General features: G+C 59.3%; 1 long non-coding RNA gene across 1 annotated transcript; it reads left to right on the top strand.

Moving 5' to 3' along the window:
- The first annotated feature begins 629 nt into the window (after positions 1-629).
- On the top strand, positions 630-6,189 carry LOC309633201. Its single transcript, XR_014247382.1, has 3 exons — positions 630-2,969; positions 3,488-3,680; positions 4,737-6,189. It is a non-coding gene; the product is annotated as an uncharacterized lncRNA (long non-coding RNA).
- The last annotated feature ends 1,232 nt before the right edge of the window (positions 6,190-7,421 follow it).

Here is a 7,421-nt window from a genome sequence, read left to right as displayed (position 1 = left end):
AAAGAGAATTTGGGAACACCCGTGTGACTCTGTCTCGGGGCGAAAGATGCTTTATTTCCAGCAGGTTACAATAATGGGTCCAAATGAAAAGGTGTGTGTCACTGTACATGTCTGAGAGCTGGGTCAGCGGTGGGTCCATCTTCTGCCTGTGAACAGGCAACGACACGTGTGTACAGGTGTCGTGGAGGCAAAGAAGTGGCGGGGCCCCCGAGCTGGGGAGTGCGCCCCACCCCTAGCCCTGTTGGCTCCGGTTCCCTGCTCTAGCCTAGAACCAGCACCAGGAGGGAATAACCAGAGCGGGGACACGGCTGCCTTGTGTGGTGCTGAGCACCCCGTCATGGGGGGCATCCAAGGGGAAGCTGGACATTGAGAGCAGAGCGGAAAAGGAGAGGTGGGAGGTCAAAGGGCATGTGGCTGGCCCGGCTGACCCCGGCAGTCTCCCCCAGTTGTCACGCGCTCTGGCTCTGCGGCCGTGTCTCGGTGCTCACCCCCAGCCGGGCTGGCCACACAGTCGAGGCCTCTGGGAGCTTGAGGTCTGGTGGGGGCAGAGGTGAGTGGCCCCAGTGAGGAGTGAGCCTGACCTGCCCCCTCCCAGGGGAGGGGGGCAGGCATCCTGGAGGGGCTTTAGAAGGTCAAGGCCGGAGCGCAGGCCTCCTGGGGAAGGACGGGGGCTGGACTTCACCTGAGGGCACTGGGGAGCCATGGGGGCTTCAGCAGAGGGAGGCACACAGCTCAGGGGGAACGGTTGGGTGAGTCTAGGCACCAGAACGCACCTGGTCTCAGGTCTGGGGCAGGACAGGTCCAAAGCCACCCTCACTCTTGCCTGGTCATCAGCTTCCCTGCACGTGGGCTTGGTCCTAGCAACCTGCGACCGAGCTCACTCCCCTCCCCGCATCTCTTTCCAAACTCCTCCTCCTCACTTCCGGCTTCAAGAGTCCGTCATCAGAAAGGCTCTCATTCTCAGCCTTCCGGTCCAAAGCATTGGCCCCACCTGTGCTTCTCCTCCCTCTGGGCAGGGCCTTCTCCGTCTCCTGTGCTGGTCCTTCTGGCTCTTTCCCCCTTGGGAGCACCGGGCTCAGCCCCATCTATGCCCCTCCCCCAGGACCTCTCCCAGCCCTTCAAATGCCACCCATGTGGGCATGGCTCCTGGGCACCCGTCCACCCTGAGATCCAGAATTGTGTTCGTCCAGCCACCCACTCAACGCCTCAACGTGTCAACCTCTTACAACCTTTTTTTTTTCTTTTTAAAAATTAAAAAAAATTTTAAAATGTTTTGGCTGTGCCACACAGCATGTGGGATTCTAGTTCCCCAACCAGGGATCGAACCCATGCTCCCTGCATTTGAAGCGTGGAGTCTCAACCACTGGACCACCAGGGAAGTCCCGTACCTCTTACAACCTTGATTGTGAGATTACCTAGCAGCTCATAATTGGCGTGTCCAAACCAGAAACCCGCTCTTCCCCGTGTCCGCCCGCCCCTTAAGTGATGGCATCATTGTGCATCAGGCCCCGCTGACCCCGCCGCACCCTGGTGGACACGCTGAGACACTGTCCTCTGTGCACCCTCTGCCCAGCCATGCCCCTCCATCCCACCCCAGGGCCTTTGCACCTGCTGTTCCCCACAGGAGCCGCTCCCTCCCTCCCTCAGCTCAAGGGGCCCACCCCTCCCTGCCGTTCTCAGTCCCTGCCCCTGCTTGTTTGCTGTGTGACATTCAGCACACTCACCAGAAACCATATTCTTTATTTACTTAGGAGACATCCATCTCCCTCCTTAGGGTGGAAATTCTGCCCTGCTCACGTCAAAATAGGAGCTGGTATGGTGGTGGCAGATGAGATACCCAGGATGGCCCAGAACATGTTGCTTTCTAGGGCTTGAATCCCTCAGCGCCCAGAACAAAGTGCAGACAGCCATCTGGGATCGAACAGTGGCTCACTTCTTCCTTTACTGAGTCAAGACCCTCAAACAAACAAAACAAACACCCAACTTCCACCCGCTGTCACCACGAGTTCATAAAACAAAGGACATCTAAACCCCCAGAGAGTGAAAGTCACATGAGGTCAGAATAGAGGACGGCCCGTCACACATCCTGTTCTTGTTGGTCACTGATGGTAAAAGACGTTGGCACCACCAGAGCCCGGTCCGGGGACCCGGGCTTGCGAGGCTCTGGGTCTAACTCAGCCTCCCAGAGGTCCTGGGAGTTGGGGTGATACCTGGGGCCCCGGGCTGGCTGCTGTGGTGGTGGTCCTGATGCTGAGTGAGCCCACGGTCCTCGAGATGCCGCACCGCTCTGCACACGGTCCCAAGGCCTTCGGCAGCTAGAATGGGCATCCCTCGTGGATTTGGAAACTAAGCCCTGACACTGTCCCCTGTTTCATCACCATGTTGCCCATGAGCACATGGAGATTGACATTCATGGGCCTGAAATGCTTTCCAGGGGTGAAAGCAAACCCAGAAATGCTGACTCTCCACTTTCTTTGTCCTATTTATATGCAGCTTGAACACTCTTGGCCAACTCTCTCCTAAAAACCTGTGTGGCTAATTATTTAACAAGGAAAAACTTGGCATGCGTGGGCTTATAAGCAGGGCCAAGATCCCCGGAACGCTTACTGTGAGTAGGATATTCCTATTGGATGTTCCTCAGGCCTGGGCCTCTGACACACAGAGCAGGGCCACCTGCACGGGGGCCCCACCTGCCGGGACCTCCCGGGTCTCTCCTCACTGCGTATCAGGCAAGCTGTCCTGCTCACGGGCGATGTCCGTCCCTCCCCGGGCTCTGACCCCTTGTCCTTCCTGCCACGAGCCAACCTAAGCACATGGACAAACGGAGGCCTCCCTAGCTGGGAGCTGCCTGGGTGGGGCTGGGCAAGGTCTTTGGGTCCATGGCAACCACAGAAGCCTTGGAGGCAGAGTAGGAGTTGAGACTGGCTTGGTGGACAAGAATTCTTGGAAGTTTTGGAGCAGAGGTGCGGGTGAGCACTGTTCTGCTTCAGGAAGAGAACCTGGGTGGGTTTGTGCTGGGTGGGCTGGGGGCCAGGGCCCCTGGATGGCTGGAGGAGGGTGGGGTGAGGGGTGAGGCCCCAGCTACGTCATTAATGATAGTGGCTCCTTGCCATGGGGCATTTCTCCAACCAGGCTCTGTACCCACTGCTTTACCGGCCTCGCCTCACAGAAAACATACCTTGGGGCACAGGCACCCATTTTACAGATGAGGAAACTGAGGCTCAGAGAGGGGACGCCACTCAGGAGCTGGCCATTAGCAGAATCTGGGCTCCAGGGTCTAACTCAGGAGGTGGACCAGAGAATGGCCCCTGAGAGAGGATGCCAGAGGTGACCATGGAGGTGCCTGAAGGGGACGGGGGCATTCTCAGAGGGGTGCAGGTGACCCGGGCTGGGACGTGGTCGCTATTCATAGTGCCCTGGATTGGGAAGAAGGCTCTGAAAACAGGAGAAGAAGAAACACTCCCCATTCCTCCCTGCTTCCCTCCAGCACGGGGGGCTCACTCCTTCCTCTCCTCCGAGAGGTTCAGCCCCATCCCAGCCTCCTGCCTTCACTGGCTTAACACCCAGAGACCACCTGGCCAGGAGATGGAGGAGGATCAACGTCACTGCCAGTGTGCACGGCTGCAGCGTCCCCCAGCTCCCCCTGCCCTCTGGGTCCTGAGACAGCCCCGGTTGGCCAGGTGAGGGTATGTCCCCTGGCAAAGGGGTGACTTGACTCTGTTAGTTGCTGCGGGCACCCGGCGGAAATTGTCAAAGGTGGGTCATTCTGGACCAAACATACAGCCCACATACAGCGGACGCCGCCAAAACCCTGCAATCATCTACTGAACGGAGGCAGGAGTGTCCAAGACCCACTTTATAAATTGCATCTGCCCTCTGTGTGGGGGACGACTAACGACCCTACAGGGCTCTGAACCTGCACGCATGGGGCTGGGGAAGCTGATGCCCTTGCAGCCCGGCCTTGGACTTCCCCTCTGGGACGGCTGCCAGCTGTGTTTGCAGTGAGGCTTTCTGTCCTCTGATGCTTGTTGACACCTGCCGCATGCCAGGTATCCCGGGGCTGGCACAATGTGGCGTCAAGAGCCCGTTTCAAACTTCGCCTCTTGCAGGCTGCGGGCTCTTCCCAAGTAATTTCACCGATTGGAGTCTCATTTTGCTAATCTCTAAGTGGGGAGGCCATCTGACTCAAGGCTCTTGAAGGTTACGGGGGAGATGTAGGCAGAGCAGCTGGCTTGGCCAGGCTGTTGGAGCCCTCAGCGAGTGACGGCTCACTTCCCTCCCCTCCCCCACCCTTGCCTTCCCTTCCCCCTTGGGCCCCAGGGAACACGTGGGCGCCTGGTCTCCAGCTCCACTGTTGGGTACGGTCTCACTGTGACCCCAAAGTTATCTAGTAGGTCGGCATTTTTGAGTACCTACTGCATGCAGTTTTCCAGGAGAAAGAAAGAATACAAAGGTGAGGTTCCAGGGACACGCCATCTTGGGGGAGGGGGTCGAACCATCCAAGCTTTCTTATAGAAGTGAGAGCACATGCTGTGTGGGTGAGGGTCCCCAAAAGGATACAGAGGGATGTGGAATGTGAGTACTGGTAGACCAGGAAGGTTCCCTGGAGGTGGCAGGGTGCCAATTTAACCCTTCATGCCTCAGTACTCCCATCAGGAAAATGGGACTAGAGTTCCATGCCTTTCTAAAAAGGACTAGGAAATAATAGAAATTATTATTCTATTATTCCACTCTAGGCACAGTGGTTAAGAATCCGCCTGCCAATGCAGGGGACATGGGTTCGAGCCCTGGTCCAGGAAGATCCCACATGCCGCGGAGCAACTAAGCCCGCGCGCCACAGCTACTGAGCCTGCGCTCTAGAGCCCGCGAGCCACAACTACCGAGCCTGTGTGACACAACTACTGAAGCCCACGTGCCTAGAGCCTGTGCTCTGAAACAAGAGAAGCCACCGCAATGAGAAGCCTGCGCACCGCAACGAAGAGTAGCCCCCGCTCGCCGCAACTAGAGAAAAGCCCGCGCGCAGCAACAAAGACCCAACGCAGCCAAAAATAAATAAATAAATAAATAAATAAATAAATAAATTAAAAAAACAGAACCAAAAACAAACAAGGCAGTGGAAGGTGGGAGGTGTTTACCCTCACAGTCAGTGTGATGATTAAGGGCATGGATTCTGGAACTCATTATCTGGGTTTGCATCCTGGACCCCTGGCTTGGGAGCTCTGTGACCTTGGGAAAGTCACTTTATCTCTCTGTGCCTCTGTGTTCTGGTCTGAAAAATGGGGCTGATGATAGCTCCTGCCTCCTGGGGCCTCTGTGAGGGTTAGAGTGTCACAGACGTACGGTCCTTAGGGAGTCCAGGCCCCCAAAGAGGACCCGGGCCTGTCGGCCATCATCACTGGGTGTTTTGTTTTCTCTCTCTCTGCTCTCAGAGCGGGACTGACTGTCCCCAAGGAAGCCACTCAGGTGTATTCCCGCTCAGAGAGTGGGGGTCGACCTGGAGTGACAAGGAGGTAGTGAGCCATCAGGACGGTGGCCCTTCTGAGCTATGCTTGGAGCAGGTGAAGCTGAGGGCTCCCTCCTTCCCGAATCCCAGGAGAGGCCGAGGAGGAGCAAGTACAGAACTAAGAGGCAACAGGAGGGGCCAAGGCCAAGGTTCCCAGTAAACTTCCTGCAGGTAGCTGGCCTGGTCCATCAGCCCTGGACTTGGGTGGGAGGGGGAGCCCTGGCCAGAGGATTCAATCTGGGAGAGGCCCCAGCCCAGGGAAGCCACAGTCCTGGGTCTGGTTGGGGGGCGTTGGATCTAAAACCCCTCCGCCATCTCTCCCACTCCTCCCCCGACCTGAGTCCAGGGCCTCACTTCCCAGCTCTGACCGTGATGCCGTTGCCATCTCTGGATGCTCTGGGAAGCGGTGTGAAGGTGCAGGAAGGTCCCCCACCCCAGCCCAGCCAGAGAGAGTGGTGGGCAGGCCCACTTGCTGTGGGCCCTCTCCTGGCCCTACGTCCATTGGCTGCCAGCAGGCCCTGCCCTGTTCAGGGCTGGGCTGGGAATCCCCCCTGGGCCACACCAGGGTCAGCCTGGGGTCGCTGTGCTTTGTGTGCGCTTGCAAGGGTGTGGGCGCCTGGGGAGCCTTTTGTGAGCCGAAGGAGGGCCGGGAGGTGTCCCCAGCTGGGGCCCTGCCCTTGACTTTGGTGCTTGGAGTCTATGTAGGCCTGGAGGTGGGTGCAGACAGACCAGGGCAGGGGGGCTCTGCTGGGTTAGGCGCCCCTGCCTGGGGGAGCTGTCCGCCCAGAGGGGGCGGCATGGTTCAGAGCAGGGAGGTGAGGGAGCGGGGCCTGGCGCTGAGCCCCATCTCCTGGGAAAGAGCTCACAGACACACCCCTGGCCCAGGCAGAGGGTCTACACCCCGGCGGTGTGCGCTCCTTTTGCTGCATGATCTTGGGGGGGTGGGCGGGCGTCACTTCAGCCTCCTCCCCTGAAAACGGGGTGAATGGCAGCCCAGGGTCACGGGGTGCTTTGCGGACACTGAGGACACACAGTAGGTGCTTCAGTGAAGCCGTCGGTTCTTACTGGGGGAGCCAGAGGGGGGCAGAGCTATTTGAGACGGGGAAACCGGGGCCGGGGCGTGGGTGTCGGCGTGGGCACCTTGGCCCAGGCTGGATGGAGCGTCCCTTTGTCCTGGCGGTGAGGACAAACCCCTGCGGGCTCCTCCCCACCCCCATGACAGGCGTTCACGGCCTTCCTCCCCACCCTGCCCTCCGCTGAGGGCCCGCAGCTCCTCCCCACAGGTAGGACCCAAGGTCCCTGGCGGTGGGGATCTTTGTCTCTTCGGGGGTCCCCGGGCCCCACCATGACGGCGCCAGCGTGGCCGGGTGGCCTGAGGTGGGAGCAGGGCGGCCTGCAGTCAGCGTGGACAGATGCACAGAGGGCGGCCGCACAGAGCCCACCCCCTCTCTCCCCGCTCCAAGCCACAGCCGTTCCCTAACTCCTGATTTTTCATTAAAACAGCAATGGGCTCCGAGGCGCCAAGGTCACGGGGCCGCCAGGGGAGCTGAATGCGGGCCATTACGCTGGCCGCTAATGTCCCTGCGGCCACGGCGGGCGCGATCAAGCACCAGGGACACTCCAATTTCCGCCTGTCCCGCAGTGATCGTATCAGGGCCTGAGTGATCTCCTCGTTGGAGGGCGGCGGAGAGGCACCCAGTGGCCGTCCAGCCCCACCGTCCCTCCCTCGGGAACAAAGGGATGCACGGCTGGCCGGAGGGGCTGAGGAACAGCTGCAGGGGCCTCTCCCCGCGTCCCTCCCTCACCTGAGTCGAGTTCGTGCTCAGTTCATCGGCTGCCGGGAAACATCATTCATTCCATCCTCTTCCAGTTGGAGGGGCTGGGTGAGGGCGGGCACAGCCCCTGTGTGCCGCCCCTG

The sequence above is a fragment of the Balaenoptera borealis genome, assembly GCF_965194805.1.
Source record: "Balaenoptera borealis genome assembly, chromosome: 8".
Classification (NCBI taxonomy): Eukaryota; Metazoa; Chordata; class Mammalia; order Artiodactyla; family Balaenopteridae; genus Balaenoptera; species Balaenoptera borealis.
Note: the sequence above shows the minus strand (reverse complement) of the source record. Positions and strands in the feature narration are given on the sequence as shown.